The sequence below is a fragment of the Phascolarctos cinereus genome, unplaced genomic scaffold (assembly GCF_003287225.1).
Source record: "Phascolarctos cinereus isolate Bilbo 61053 unplaced genomic scaffold, phaCin_HiC Scaffold_3;HRSCAF=262, whole genome shotgun sequence".
NCBI classification, from domain to species: Eukaryota; Metazoa; Chordata; class Mammalia; order Diprotodontia; family Phascolarctidae; genus Phascolarctos; species Phascolarctos cinereus.
The window spans coordinates 163,843,952-163,859,269 of record NW_027555736.1 but is presented as its reverse complement, the minus strand read 5'-3'; the positions used below and the strand labels follow the sequence as shown (position 1 = coordinate 163,859,269).

General features: G+C 36.2%; 1 protein-coding gene across 8 annotated transcripts in view; it reads right to left on the bottom strand.

Annotated features, from left to right (window-relative positions):
• Window positions 1-15,318, bottom strand: part of ATP8B4 (ATPase phospholipid transporting 8B4 (putative)) — a 336,040-nt gene that overhangs the window by 280,783 nt on the left and 39,939 nt on the right. The window lies entirely within an intron of this gene.

The following is a 15,318-nucleotide window of genomic DNA, read 5'->3' as shown; positions in this document are numbered from 1 at the left end:
AATCACATCTCCAATCTCTAGACTACCACAAAATTTTAGAATCATAGTTAATAGTCAATAAATATTTATGAAGTGCCTACTATGTGCCAGGCACTGTGCTAAGCACTGGGGATACAAATAGAGGCAGAAGGCATTCCTTCCCTTCAAGGAGCTCACAACCTAATGGATTAGAATTGGAAGGATGAATATGTATGCCATCCTCTGTGTCTGAGATCTGGATCTACTCTAGTCATCATAACTGAATTCTTAATCCTGTAGTTTTTTTTTTAGCATCACCTATGAGCTACACATATAATCAAATGTGGAAACAGAATTGCCAATAGGTCCTAGAGGTTAGCCAGTCTTCCAGCAAGGAAACTATGCCCATTGCAACATAATTCACGTATATATCTATACATAAGCACCCACTTGTACTCATCCCACACATAAACTCTCTCATTCATATATATTTATATACGTGCAGGTATATACGTGCATGTGTGTGTGTCTACCCTCAAAAGTAAATTTAAATATTATGCATATATATACAAGCACACATGTTTGCACATATGGAAGAAGAAAACACTTTAAGGACAACAAAGGGAAAAATCATATGCAGAGGGTCTTGGATTTGTGATTGAGAAGTTTGGTGAAAGAAGGTAGATAGATAGGTGGGTACAAGGGGAGGTATAGGTGGGTGGTCAGAAAGGCAATAACCAGGTGTTAATATTTAATTGTCATAGCAGACTAAGTTGGGCATCTCATATGTGTTTCCTTTTAACATCTCACCTTACCAAGTAATACACATCTAGGTCTTTCACAAAAACAACATTCTTCTAAAGAATCATCATAAACCATTTTGTGAAGGTTTTAGTAGTAACTTTAGATACCTAATAGTAGAAGAAGAAGAAAAAGAACCTAGAAAGGAGGGTGATGAGACAAGGAAGAGATAGGAGGAACATTGGGTTTACAAGCAGAGGTTCAAGCTAAAGTCACTGATGCAGTAAATATTCAATTTTCCTCCGACGTGGAAAACGTATTGGTTATAGAACAGAATAAACAAATTGAAGCCATGGCTTCAACATCTTCCTAGAAATTGTACCTCTTCTCATAAATCCTATAGACTGGGTTGACAACTTGATTTTTTTTTCTCTTTGTTCATAGGAGGTAGCTTGAGTCTAAAGAAGGATTCATATAAGGGTAATTTTCATAGAATCAAAGGATCAGACAGAGTCAGAAAGGGCCTTGAAGATCATCTAATCTGAACCATTTATTTTATAAGTGAAGAGACTGAGGTCCAGAAAGGTGAAACAGTCACTATTCTCTAATGTAAAAGGCAGACTTAGATTTCAGCAAAAAGGATTTAGTCATAGGAAAAACTCTTGAAGAAAAAGAGGACTGAGAGCTAAAGTTAGCTAGTAAGAAATGTCACATAATAGCCATCCTTGTGGATATATTAAGGTCTCTGGGTGAGTTAGGTGTGGTCATATTTGGATTATTTCCTGAAGTCTCCGTTACCTGTGAGTCAGCAAGGTGTGGTAAACTGAGTGCTGGTCTTAGAGTCAGGGAGACGAGATTCTGACATTTGTTAGCTGTGCGAGCAAGTCACTTAAAGTCTCTCAGCCTCAGTTCCCTCATCGATTAAAATGAGGGAGATCCCTTCCAGTTCTAAATTTATAAGCCTATGAACTCTAATGTGACCTTGATATTTTTTACTGTACCAAGGCTTTCTACTATTTTCTTGAAATGTGGTAACATGCTTCCTATCATGCTAAATGCTGCAAAGAATTCAGGCAGATGTCACACTGACATTGAGTCTGAGCCCACACTATTTACAAATAAAGTATTTATTCAAATAACACCTAAATACTTTTTTAAAATAAGCAATGAAGCCAATTCATTGAAGTCCTCCATGTATCCAGGCCTGATTTGCCTGATTTCTAGCAGAAATTCAATTCAACAGATATTTATGACACTTATTAAATGCCTACCAAGTACAGCATGCCAAAACGACTCAGATACAGACCTTCCTCTCAAAGAGTTTATAATCTGCTTGCAGGGATGAGGAAAAACAGTTAGACTTATTCAAATAATTCTCATTCAAAGTAAAGTGTAAAAGGGCTTAAGATGATAAAAAGTACTTTGAGAGATCACAAGAGAGATGGCTCACTTCTGGCCAGTGGGGAGGGATGGTAGGAAATAATTACATGGAGTTAGTATTTTACCCAGACCTTGAAAGATGAGTGGGATGTCAACTGGCAGAAAAGTGATGGGCAAGGAATGGTGTAGGATAGACTGAGTCTTACTCACATGGCCTACCACCTGGGCTATTTTAGGCAATTTTCAATGAATCAACAAGCATTTATTAAATTCACTTCCTATGTGCCAGGAACTATAACAGACACTGGAGTAAACTCAACTTCCCTAATTTGGATGTGCCTATCCACCTCTTTCCCATACATATTACCCCATTTTTCTGATCAAACACCCTCTTGGGAAATCATTGTCTCATCAACAGGAAACATTTTCAAAAACCAATCTACAAAAGCAATTCCTTCTGTTGTGTCACAGCCCCCTTGCTGAGTTCCTACTAAAAATATCAGAAGTACTGATGACAAGTTCTTATTAAAAGTTTTTAAATCCTCCCAAAAGCAAGGGATTTTTTTTCTTTTTTCACAAAGATGGGCTCAAAGTGCTGACCGTGAGCAATGGAAGGAAGTCATAGACCAAAGAGTACATAGACAAAAGAGTACAGCAGAACTAGGTTTAATTCATTTCAGGCAACACTAGGTTCTAGTTTGAGTTCAACCCATAAGTAGCTGTGTGATCATAGACAAGTCATCTAATTTCTATAAAATAAGGTTATACCAATCAGTCTCAAGATCCTACCAGTCCTAACATTCTATGATGCTATGATATTTGTTTTCATTTAGACAGATCTCTTCCATATTTTCTTAGGGCCAAAACATATTTATAAATCTGTGCAGTTCCATTCTTGAATGGTCAACTGAAAAATTTGGGATGTTAATTTGTAGGTTGGGGATAAGGACTAGATTTCATTGGTATAAGTAAAACCATGGGTAGGAAAACTTCCCTCTACCCATGCAGGTTTAGCACCTTCTCTGGTCAATGAGTGATTATGCGACTTGTCCTGGGTCTCAGTCAATATGTGGCAAAGGCAGCACTTGAACTCAGATCTTCTTGGCTCTGAGGCCCCACTGCTAAATGAGAAACATGTAAATTTATCATCACCATCAAAAGATTGAGAAGCACAGCATAGATGGCTCCTTTCTAAATATCACCAAATCACAAATACAGAAGCCTAAAAGACCTTGACTGTCTACATATGGAAATAAAACAACCAGGCAAGTGATAGCATATATCCTTATACTTTATAGGAAAGCATATAAATAAAAACATTCTCAACTCTATTTTTGTGATCATTTTCCTGAAAGTAATACTTTCTGGTCAGACCAGACCTTTTTCCCCAGAAGGAAGAGAATAGAATTAGAGTAGGATGGGACCTTAAAAGTTAGCTAATACAAACATCACGTTACAGATGAGGAAACTGTGGCCTTGCCCAGGATCACACAATTAGTAAATGACAGAGCCAAGATTCGGACTCCAAATCAAAAAGGTCCTCCCATTTCAGTATGCTTCAGGGGAGCATGTAATTAAGGAGGTTCTTTGTTGTTGTTGTTCTTGTTTGTCCTTTGCTCTCAAAGAGGACCAGGACATCAGGGAGGTGATGCCATGACATGCAAGTGAATTGGATTAAGTGAGGGAGGGCTGTGCAAAGGGGGAAGAGAAAGAAGGGAGAGGAGGCCAGTACTAAATGTAGAGGGGATGTGTAGAGGGAAAGAAAGAGCTAATGATGGATGAGTCCATACGTGCAGCTCCTGAAAATCACAGTAATTCTACCAGCCCGTTTTTATTCTTAAATAGGCTACATATGATTAATTTATCTAAAGACTCCTGATATTGTCTGCTTATGGGACCATCTTGTACCTTATTTTGTATCCCCTGCTCTTAGCACAGTGCCTGGAACATAGTAAGTGCTTAATAAATATTTATTGACTCTGGCCCTGCTTTACATTAAATTAGTGCATTTGCTAAAGAAATGAATGAATGAATAAATGGATAAATGAATGAATGAATGAATGAATGAATAAGCAAATATATAAATGAATGAATGAATAGAAAAGTAAATAAGTAAGCAAATAAATAAATAAATAAAGCCGGATAACTTCATCATCCTGAGTATTAAACAATGTTAGTCCTGACCATCTTGAGCCACTCAGATCATCCTACTGTTCTGGACAAACGAAGTTTTTCTTCAGACATATGATCCTCTCTGAGAAGAATTTGAGAGTTCTGTTTTACTACCTGCATCCTGAAAATCTAATTTGAAGATCTACATGGCAGACTGATCGAGTCTGTCAAGATCCTTTTGGAAACCAGTTCCATCATCTAACCTGTAAACTACTAACAACCAGTACAGGTAGCTAAGTAGCAAGCATAGTGGATATAGAGCTGTGAGACTTGAAGTCAGGAAGATATAGGTTTAAATCCTACCTCAGAAATTTACTGATTGTGTAACTCTAGATAAGTCACCTAACTGTTATGTGCCTCCATATCTTCATCTGTAAAATGGAGATAATAATGGCACCTATTTCCCAGGGTTGTGGTGAGGATAAAATAAGACAAGAATCATAGATTAGGCAAATCTTAAAACACTACATAAATGCTAGCTATCATCATTACTCCCTGTTTTGTGTAATCTGAAAATGTCATAAGTATGCTGTATTTGCTTTTATCTAAGCCACTGAAAAGAATGTAAACCTGAATAAGGCCAAGGACAGAGTCCTACAACACTCTACCGCAGATCTTCCTCTATCAATGTTGATCTCTTCATTAATCACTAGACATTGGATCCAGTCATTCAATGAGCTTTAAATCCACCTACCTATATAAGTATCCAATTCAAATATCTCCATCTTGCCTATAAGGAGACAGTATACTTTGTCAAGTATACAGCTACAGTACAAGTATATATTGTCTAAAGCATTCCCCAGATATACCAATTTAGCAGCTCTTTTTTGACAAAAAGGAAACAAAGTTAGTCTGGCACGATTTGTTCTTAATGAGCCAGTATTTCTAAGAATTCACAAACCATCTCTTTAATAATGTCACAGAATTTTGCCAGAAATCAAATAAAAAGTTGTTGTTGTTCAATCACGTCTGACTCTCAGTGACCCTATTTGAGGTTTTCTTGGTAAATACTGGAGTGGTTTGTCATTTTCTTCTTCAACTCATTTTACAGACGAGGAAACTGAGGCAAATAGCGTTAGAATATTAGCCCCATTTTAAGATTATATAATGGTTTAATTGAAAAAACCCTGGGAATCCACTAAATGTTATTGCTAAGCAGCGATTTTATCAAAACCAACTGACTGGGGCAGCTAGGTGGCAAAGTGGATAGAGCACCGGCCCAAATTCAGGAGGAACTGAGTTTAAATCCAGCCTCAGACACATAACATTTACTACCTATGTGACCATGGACAAGTCACTTAACCCCATTGCCTAGCCAAAAAAACAACAAACAACAAACAAAACTGACTGCATAAAAAAACAGAGAAGTTAATTTGAACAGTAGTGAGAGTAGTTGTGTTAGATAAACACAAAACAAGACAATGCTAGGGTGGAGACTCTTTAGTCAACAAGAGCAACCGAGAAAATTGGATAGCAGTTCCAAAAAATAAGCTTAGACCATTGTTTCACAATATATACCACCACACTAAGTTCTAAATGAATGAAATCAAATGCCACAGTCCCAGGGCTTCTCAAGAAGACAAAAAACAGTAAGAGATAATAATTGTAAGATACTAGCCAATTGTCATGTAAAACAAGAGCACTAAGATAAGCACTTTCCAGTGCTTAGCCTAGTTCCCGGCACATAGTAAGTACTTTGTGTTAGCTATTATTATTACTAAGAACCAAAAAAAAAGCACTAAGAACCAAGATGGGGGAGTCATCTGAGTTGGACCAAGTGTGTATAGAGCACATAGAAACTGGATGGAATTTTGAGAGAGTTTAGAAATTGATATGCAAGGTCTCTGAAGGAGTGGCAGACATCAAAGGTATGGGGGGGGGTGGAAACCTCAGATCTTTTAAATACAAAAAGACAGGTGATTGAAAAAACATTAACTACTGAAACATGCCTCACCTCTCATCAATGCAAAGTCTTTAAAACAGTCATCTATACAGAAGGGCAACTTCAATGGGAATATTAGTAGAGAAAAAGTAAACTTACATAAATAATATTCAGTAATGGACCAAATCTTTATCATTTTACAATTGACTAAAAGACATAAAGAATATGAGATTCCATTGCTCTCTATTTGGAAAAAAGCATTGTTGATTATGTGGTTGACATTTGATTCAGGAAAACAATATGCCATCTAAAGGCTTTTTTCCAAAAAGGCATCACATTTAATCCTCTGATCATAAACATCAGACAAAGCATAAAACAGGAATGCGCACTCTCAAGAAAGGTGTTCACTGCTATAATGAAAGAATTCCATTGCAGATGCCAAGTGCAAGAGGGACTTTCTGTGGATGGTGAAGTCTACTGTATACTGCTGTTTGCAGATGACATTGCACTGATTTCATTAAGCCCCAGAACGTCATAGAGCCTCCTGAAAGAGATCTACGTCTACTTAAAAGAAGTGATCAAGTTCTAGGCCTGGAGTCAGGAAGACCTGAGTTCAAATTTAACCTCAGAAACCTATTAATTGTGTGACTCTGGACAAGTCACTGAACTTGCCTGCCCCACTTTGTTGTTGCTGTTCAGTCATGTCCAACTCTACATGACTTTCTTGTCAAAAACACTAGAGTGGTTTGTCATTTCCTTCTCCTGTTTGTCTCCATTTTACAGATGAGGAACTGAAGTAAATAGGGATTAGGTGACTTGCCCAAGGTCGCACAGCTAATAAGTGTCTGAGGCTGGATTTGGACTCAGATCTTCTGGATTCCAAGCCAAGTGCTCTATCCACTTTACCACCTACCTGTCCCTCAGTTTACTCAACCACAAAATCGGGATAATAACAGCACCTACCTCCCAGGGTCGTTGTGAGGAACAAATGAGATCATATTTGTAAAGTGTATTGCACAGTGCCTAGCCAATAGTAGGCACTATATAAATGCTACTTAGTTAATTACTTAAATAGTTATTATCATTGTCATTATCATCATCATCACTATTATTATTCCCCAGATTATGACATACATGTAGATGGAAAGCCTGTAAGGCTTTTCTAATGTATATAAAACTGGGCTACTCTGCATTAAGTAGACAACATTTGGGCCTAGAACTAAAGAAAAGTAGGAGGAGACTGGATTGCCCATAAGAAATTGCAAAGCTACTCTGATAATCCCAAACTTTCCCTACCAAAAAAAAGAAACATTTTAATACCAATGCTTAAATGGCAGTGAAACATGGAATACAATAATCTCAAAAGAATTAAAAATGAATATTACACAGAGGACAATGAAGAGGTACGTGGTAGGTGTGAGCAGACTATCACATATAACCAATGAGGAATTTTTAAAGACAGGACTTACAAGATGTCGTCAAAGAAATATGTTATAGAAGAAGATGTTAGGCTGTTCATAAGACAAGGGCCAAGGGATGCCAAGTGGCTAGCCAGTATACTACTCTAGTACCCTCATGATGTCAAAAGAAAGCAAGGAAGGTGTCCAGCCTATTGGATGGCCCTCTTTGTTGAATCTAGAAAAGAGTTGGACCCAGATTAAGAGTTACACAGGATGGGCAGCCATGGATAGGTTGTGATCTGCATCTTTAGAGGGAATTTCCAAATGGGTGAAATCACAGATCCATTTATAAAAAATATTTAAAACTTTCCATGACAAAATCAATGCAAATTAGATTAAGAGAAAAAGGATTAAAATGGTATAAAAAATATTTTTGTTAATCACCTCTGATAAAAGCCTAACATCCAAAATCTGTAGACAGTCTACAAAATAAATAAATAAATAAATGGAGAAATAAATAAACAAATAAATAAATGAATGAATGAATGAATAAATAAATAAATAAATTTGTCAAAGGGTAGGAAAAAACAACATTCTAAAAAAGCAATGAAAACTACAGGGGAAATCACCTTAAAAGCTATTCAAAATCATTAATAATCAGAGAAATGCACATGAAAACCATTCTACCACCAATCCATTAAATTAGTAATAATAACAATAATAATAGCTAACATTTATATAGTACTTATTATGTACCAGGCACTGTGCTAAGTGCTTTACAATTATTATCTCATTTCATCCTCACAACAAACCTGGGAGGTAGGAGCTATTATTATTCCCATTTTACAGATGAGGAAACTGAGGCAAACAGAAGTTGTGACTTGCCCAGGGTCACACAACTAGTAAATATCTAAGGCCAGATTTGAACAAAGTCTTCCTGACTCCAAGCCCAGCACTCTATCTACTGTGCCACCTAGCAAATGCTAAAAGATGGAAAAATATTCAATGTTGGACATGCTGTGGAAAGACAGTCATGATAATTAACTACCAGTGGACCTGTACATTGGTGCAACCATTTTTGGAAAACAATTGGAAATTTTATGAGAAAAGCCAATAAATCATTCATACCCATTGACCCGTGATTTCATTCCTGGTTTATATTCTAAAAAGGTTACTGCCAAGAATGTGAGATCCATATGTTAAAAACATACAGTCATAACAAGATTATTTATAATAGCAAAAATAAACTCTTCTGCAAAAAATAAACTAGAGCTGAACAAATTATATTATTTGAATAAGTTGCCTAGAGCATTGAGAGGTTAAGTGATTTGTCTAAGGCCACATAGCCAATATGTCTCAGAGATGAGACTTGAACCCAGGTCCTCCTGGACCAGCTCTCTAGTCATTATACCATGCTGCTGTTGCACATCCATATGAGATAATATTATTATGTCACAAAAAAATGACAAATATGGGGAATTAAAAGAAAGCTGGGAAGATTTGTATGAAGTAATAAAGAGCAAGGAGAGAAGAACCAAAAGAATAATATACACAGTGACACAAAAACACAATAACGATAATCCTAAATAACAAAAAAAAAAATTAAGTCAAATATGATGGACAACACATTGGCACCATATTATGAAAGTCAAAGCAGATATCCTTCCTTTTTTATTAACAAGTAGTAAATAACAAAAGTGGAAAGTGACAGTTGTAACCACACATAGGCAGTTTGCTTGACTGTTTTCAGGAAATTTTTTGGAGGGGGGGAGGGAGCAGTCTGTATATTTGTTAGAATATACCCAACTGTGTCAAAAACAAAAAAAGGACCTGATCAAAAAAAATTTTTTTTTAACTATTCAAAGTGAGAGGATATCAACTTTAAATAAATATTAACCTAATAATTCTACAGTAAAACTCATAAAGGAAAACCGTTACAAATTGCAGTAAGAAATTACTTAAAAGAAGTTGTGGGAAATTTTAACACCTTACTATCAGAATATGATAAATCAAAAAATAAAATAAAATAAAAGTAAGAAATCATATGAATAAAAAATATTAGACTATATCTAATAGATATTGAAAAAAATCAAAGCATGTGTATATGGTAGAGTCTTTGTAAAAACTGATTGTGTGGGGGTAGCTAGGTGGCACAGTGGATAGAGCACCAGCCCCTGAAGTCAGGAGTACCTGAGTTCAAATCCAGACTCAGACCAAATACTTGACACTTACTAGCTGTGTGACTGTGGCCAAGTCACTTAACCCCAATTGCCTAAAAATAGATAGATAGATAGATAGATAGATAGATAGATAGATAGATAGATCGATAGATCGATAGATAGATAGATAGATAGATAAATGAATGAATGAATATGTAAATAAATGAATGAATGAATGAATGAATGAATAAAAGTAAAAATAAAAATTGATTGTGTGCTGAATAAGAACAAAACAGATAAATATAGAAAACCAAAATATATTTACAGATCATTATTCAATTAAATTTGAAGTGAATAATGATACAATATTAATAGCAAGTAATACAAGTAACAAAAGCTTTGCTCACCTACTAGGTAAAAAGAAATTATAAAAATAATAGCACTATATAAAGACAATGTAGAAGCTGCTTATCAAGATATAAGAGATGCCACCAAAGCAGTCTCCATGGTTTAAAAAGAGAGAAAATTGATGAATTGAAGCTGAACTTTAAAAATATACAACAAAGCAATATATTCACAGAAAAAGAGTAATAACCAAGATCAAAATAGGTCAAAGAAATTGGAAATAAGAAAACCAATGAAATTATAAAGTCAAGGACTATTTTTAAAGACTTAAAAAATGACAAAGAACTATAGAAATCTCATTTTTTAAACAGAAAACAAAACCAAATTTCCAAAATTAGAAATGAGAAGGAAGAAATCATAGCATGGGTCAAAGAAATCAAGATAATTACCAAAGATTATTACACACAGTTCTCCATGCTAATAAAATTGAGAATCTAGAAAAATAGGTAATTATCTACAAAGAAAAACATAAAATACTAAAGTTAAAACAAGAAGTAGGCAAACTAAGTAGACCAATATCAAAAGAAAAAAGCAGGCAAACCATTAAAGAGCTACCCTGAAGAAAGACACTAGACCAGATAGATTCACAAGTAAATTCTACCAAAGTTCAAAAGAACCAGCAACTCCTATTATGTAAACCATTTCAAAAGGTAGAGAAGGATGATAGGCTACCCAGTTCCTCCCAAGAAGCAACAATGGTTTTGATCTTTATATTAAACAAAGATAAGTCCAAGAAAGAAAAATAGTCCAATGTTATTCATGACTACTGACAAAAAACTATCAAAGAAAATATTTTCAAATACCAAAGTGTATATTTAAAAAATCCATCATAATGTACTCTTTCTCCGAAGGAAGTTAATCTATGAACTAGTTCAGAACACTTAAGACATATAGTTCCAGTAATACGATGCCTCCTCACTTAATTCTGACTCAAGTAAACTGAGTTAGATGCAGGGCTAACTATGTTTTATAAAACACCCAGCACCCAATGGGTGAAAACATATTTGAGGGTAAATATCTAGAATCTGTTTGCATTCTGTTTCTGCAACATAATACACTGAAGCCTATGTGAATAGTTTATTATAATAGATAAGTGACAACTGCATTAGTGATTTAAATACTTTGAAATCATTTTTAAAAAACTGGAAGGAAAAAGAATAGTATATTTCTCTCAACAGTGAAGAGAGAGAACACTTTTATCATCGAGCAAATGGAAGAAAAACATGGGAGACAAAATCAATTGGTTTGAATAAACAAAGATAAAAGGATTTTGCACAAAAATTTTTAAAAGAAACCAAATGGGGAAAAAATTTGCAGAAAATTCATCAAATGAAGGTCTGACATCCAGAATTTGTAAGGGATACAGGCATATCTAATAAGAGTAATAGACTCCACTCCTAGTAGAACAACAGTCAACAGAAATGTATTTCCATCTTTGAAAAAGCCTCTATTCAAACTGTTGACAACCTCTAAAAAAAATACACAAATGCTCTAATAACTGGAGAAATGTGAATCAAAACAATTGTAAAATATCACCCTGCACCCACTAAAATACCAACAACAAAAAAATCAATGTTCAAAGAGTTACAGGAAATTTGACATTCTATTACATTCATTACATTGTTGGTAGAACTATACAACCTGGTCCTGAGCAATTAAACTTGGTCCCAACTTTGTTGCAGAGCAATAGGATGATATAATGAGAGCCACAGCCTTTGACTTAGAGATTCTATGACTAGAACCTAATTCTTTTTTAAAAATCATCAAAAAGAAAAAAATACAATAAATCCATTAGAAATCTTTACTTACAATGCTACTTCACCTCCCCTTTTACTTAATATGTTCCTTTTTAATTTCAGTCAGTAAACACGTATTAAGCATCTATTTGCCAGGCATTGTGCTAAGAGCTGGGGATATAAGAAGAGGCAAAAGGTAGTCCCTGCCCTGAAGGAATTTACAATCTAACAGGGAGCTTTCAATCAGGTCCCTGACTACCAGTATACTGTATGGTCAGCCTTCAAGTATCTATAGAATGGGCACCAAATATGGCATTTAACTGAGAGTTGAAGCCTTCTCAAAAAACCTTTCACCAGAATTTTGTATAAATAACTCCTCTTTCTGTCCTGACCATTCTCTGCTAAAAGATAGGTAGCAAAATGGTAGCATAGAAACAAAAAACCATTAGCCTCAAATCAAAGTTGGCTTTAATCCAGAATATAGCCTAAAGTTGTTTTTTCCCCATAAATGCCTGAAGTTATTTTAGATGTAGCTTAGGGTCTTCCAAAACATTGAGTTTACATATACTGGGTTTGGGCTAACTCCCCTCACTCCCGTAACACAAAAAAAAAAAAAAAGGCCCATGATTTGTCTTTGGCTCATTCTTCCCATCTGGCATTACTCTAGGAAAAATCTCAAAACAGATCATACATTCAGCCCATGTCTGGGTCTCCCAAAACATAGATAATACGGTTCCAGATTTTGTACAAGTATTCAAGGTAGAAAATGCAAATCAGATATGGAATAGCCTTTGTTTCACCTCACCCCTTGCATGCAGAAGATGCAAATAATTCACATGAACAGATCCAGAAAACATATAAAGCATTCAAAAAGTCCATTAGCTTCACCCAAAAGGAAACTGAATTTGGGGTTGCCATCAGACTAATCCTCTGATATTCTGGTGAGCTCCTCTTTTCCACAGAGTCCTAAATGTGCCTTCCCTGCCAACTAAGCTATAGTTTTTATTCCTCTGGGAAGGTTAACATACTTTGAGGCCCGCTGAATTCTCAGCCTCTTTTTATTGGGCCTGAACTAAGTAACTCCCTGGTTTTGCTCTTCAAATAGTGTTCCACATAGGAGGTAGATGGACTGTTACATTCTTTCTCTGAGGAATACACTGTCTCAGACAATCCTCTTCACAATACTCAAACTCTCAAACACGAGAACTCTCAAATTTGGGATTAACTATGAGCCAACTCCCAAACCCAGTGCTGCCCTGGAAATTTTCCTTTTCTGGGTGGTGAACTAGATTCTAGGATTATAATGCCTAGAAAATTCAAACCCTCTTCTATATACAGGAGTTTGGAGTTATGAACAATATCCATGAACTACCGTCTCAAACTGTGCACAAGCTCTTGTCTCTTTCTGTCACAGGCTCCTGCCACCATTAATTGCTACTGGCAAGAAGGAAAATGCATGTGCATACAGGTATCCTAAATCCGAATGCAGGTCCATTCTGCCTGTGCCTTGGTCTGTCTTCTCAGAATTAAAAAGACATAGACAGACAGGCAGATAGACAAAAGAGGAGCCCTGGCCCTTTAGCTCACTCGAATAGACTATGAAGTATGGCAGAAACTCCAACATTATTTCATCCCCCTGAGACACAAAAAGTTAATTGGTTTGAAGGCCACCCAATCACATGAATTGTCTATATCACTAAGCCGAGTACCAATGGACATCTACCTCCATGGAGAAGTAGCCTTCAGAACCTCCAAACAAAGGCTCCATGGCCTATGTAATCTTTTCAAGTTGATTGGGAAATTCATTAAATTGATTAGGGGTTCTCTCAAGACATTGTTGTTGTCATTGTTGTTCAGTAGTGTCCAACTTTTCATGACTCCATTTGAAGTATGCTTGGCAAAGATTTTGGAGTGGTTTGCCATTCCCTTCTCCAGCTCACTTTACAGATAAGGAAATTGAGGTAAATGAGGTTAAGTGACTTGCACAGGGTCTCACAGCTAGTAAGCATCTGAGGCCAGATTTGAACTCAAGAAGATAAGTCTTCCTGACCCCAAGCCAGGTGCTCTATCCACTGAATCACTTAGGTAGCCCTGATAAATTACCTTTGTATTTATGTCTTCTCCATAGAAATCAGTAAATGCTTCTTGACTACAAGATGTTTTGCACACATTTCGTCTTCTCTACTAGACTATGCAAATTTTTGAAAACAAGAGTACCTCATCTTTGTATCTTTATTGTAGGCACTTGATTATTCTACAAGCATCCATTAAGTACCTACTATGTGTCAGTCAATATTCAAGGGCCATGGATGAAAAGGGGGAAAAAATGCCCTCTAGGGACTTAACATTATCATTATTAGCAGTCTCTTGGTGACCATAAATCTGCGGCACTGATTATCAGACCTATACTTTCCAATTAAATCTAGAGAGTTTAGGTGTGTCAGCCAGGATTAAGAACACAGCAGTTATAAACTTCAAAGGGCATACATCAATTTCTAGACGGTCTCCTCTCTATCAGGCCCCTAAAGTTGTATCCAGTGAAATTTAGGGTGCCCAAAGAACTTCAGCTGTAAGGTTCTGATTTGATACAGATTGATATTTCCTGAGAGGGGTCAATTTCATTCCAAAAGCTGCATAAATTCCCAGATGCCAAGTGGTTGGGGTTTTTTTAAGCTCTTTAAGCCAAATCAATAACTTTCAGGGAGTGGGGCTGGGTTACTTCTCTTATTCCCTTCATTCTTCACAGTAGGCCATGTATAGTTGGGATCCAGGGCAAGTCATTAAAGACAGGTTCAGAGAACAATAAATGGGGAAAGCTTTAAATAAAAGAGCTTTCAAACTTCCAAGATTTCCTGACTAGATGCCAAGAGCACATTCTGATACAATTGGAAAATATGTGTAACAAATCAGGGCTTCCTACTGAAACCTAATGGTGACCTTCCAGCTGCTGGGACTCATCAACATTTAAGTAGCAAACAGAAGGGAAGAGAGGGTAAAACATCTCTTACAAACAAATCCACAGTTTTCTCCTCCCCCTCCAGTTCTCCCCAAAGACTTAGAAAAAGAAGCTAGAGAATTCCTATGTAAATTAAAGAGATTTTGGTCCATGGTCCTCTTGGCTGAGCCAATTTTCTCATCAAGTCCAGATATTTGGGAAAATTACTTCTTGGAAGATCTACTTACTCCCTGCCTCACAGGTCAACACCCTCACACAGATATATAAAAATGTTACTATCCCATTCTCCTCCCAAGTTATATGGCCAGGATTTCACAAACACAGTATAAAGAAAACCCAGCTATCATTATTGGCCTCCAGCATATGAGGCTGGCTTGATAACTGGGAGAAAAAAAAAACTCAACTGAAATTCAAGGATTTAGTCTAATATACAGAGGAATCTTAGCAGAAAGCTTGAGACTGGTGAGAGGATTGAAACATGCAGAAATATTATATTGGATTTGCAGTTGTCCAAAAGGAAAAGAAAGGG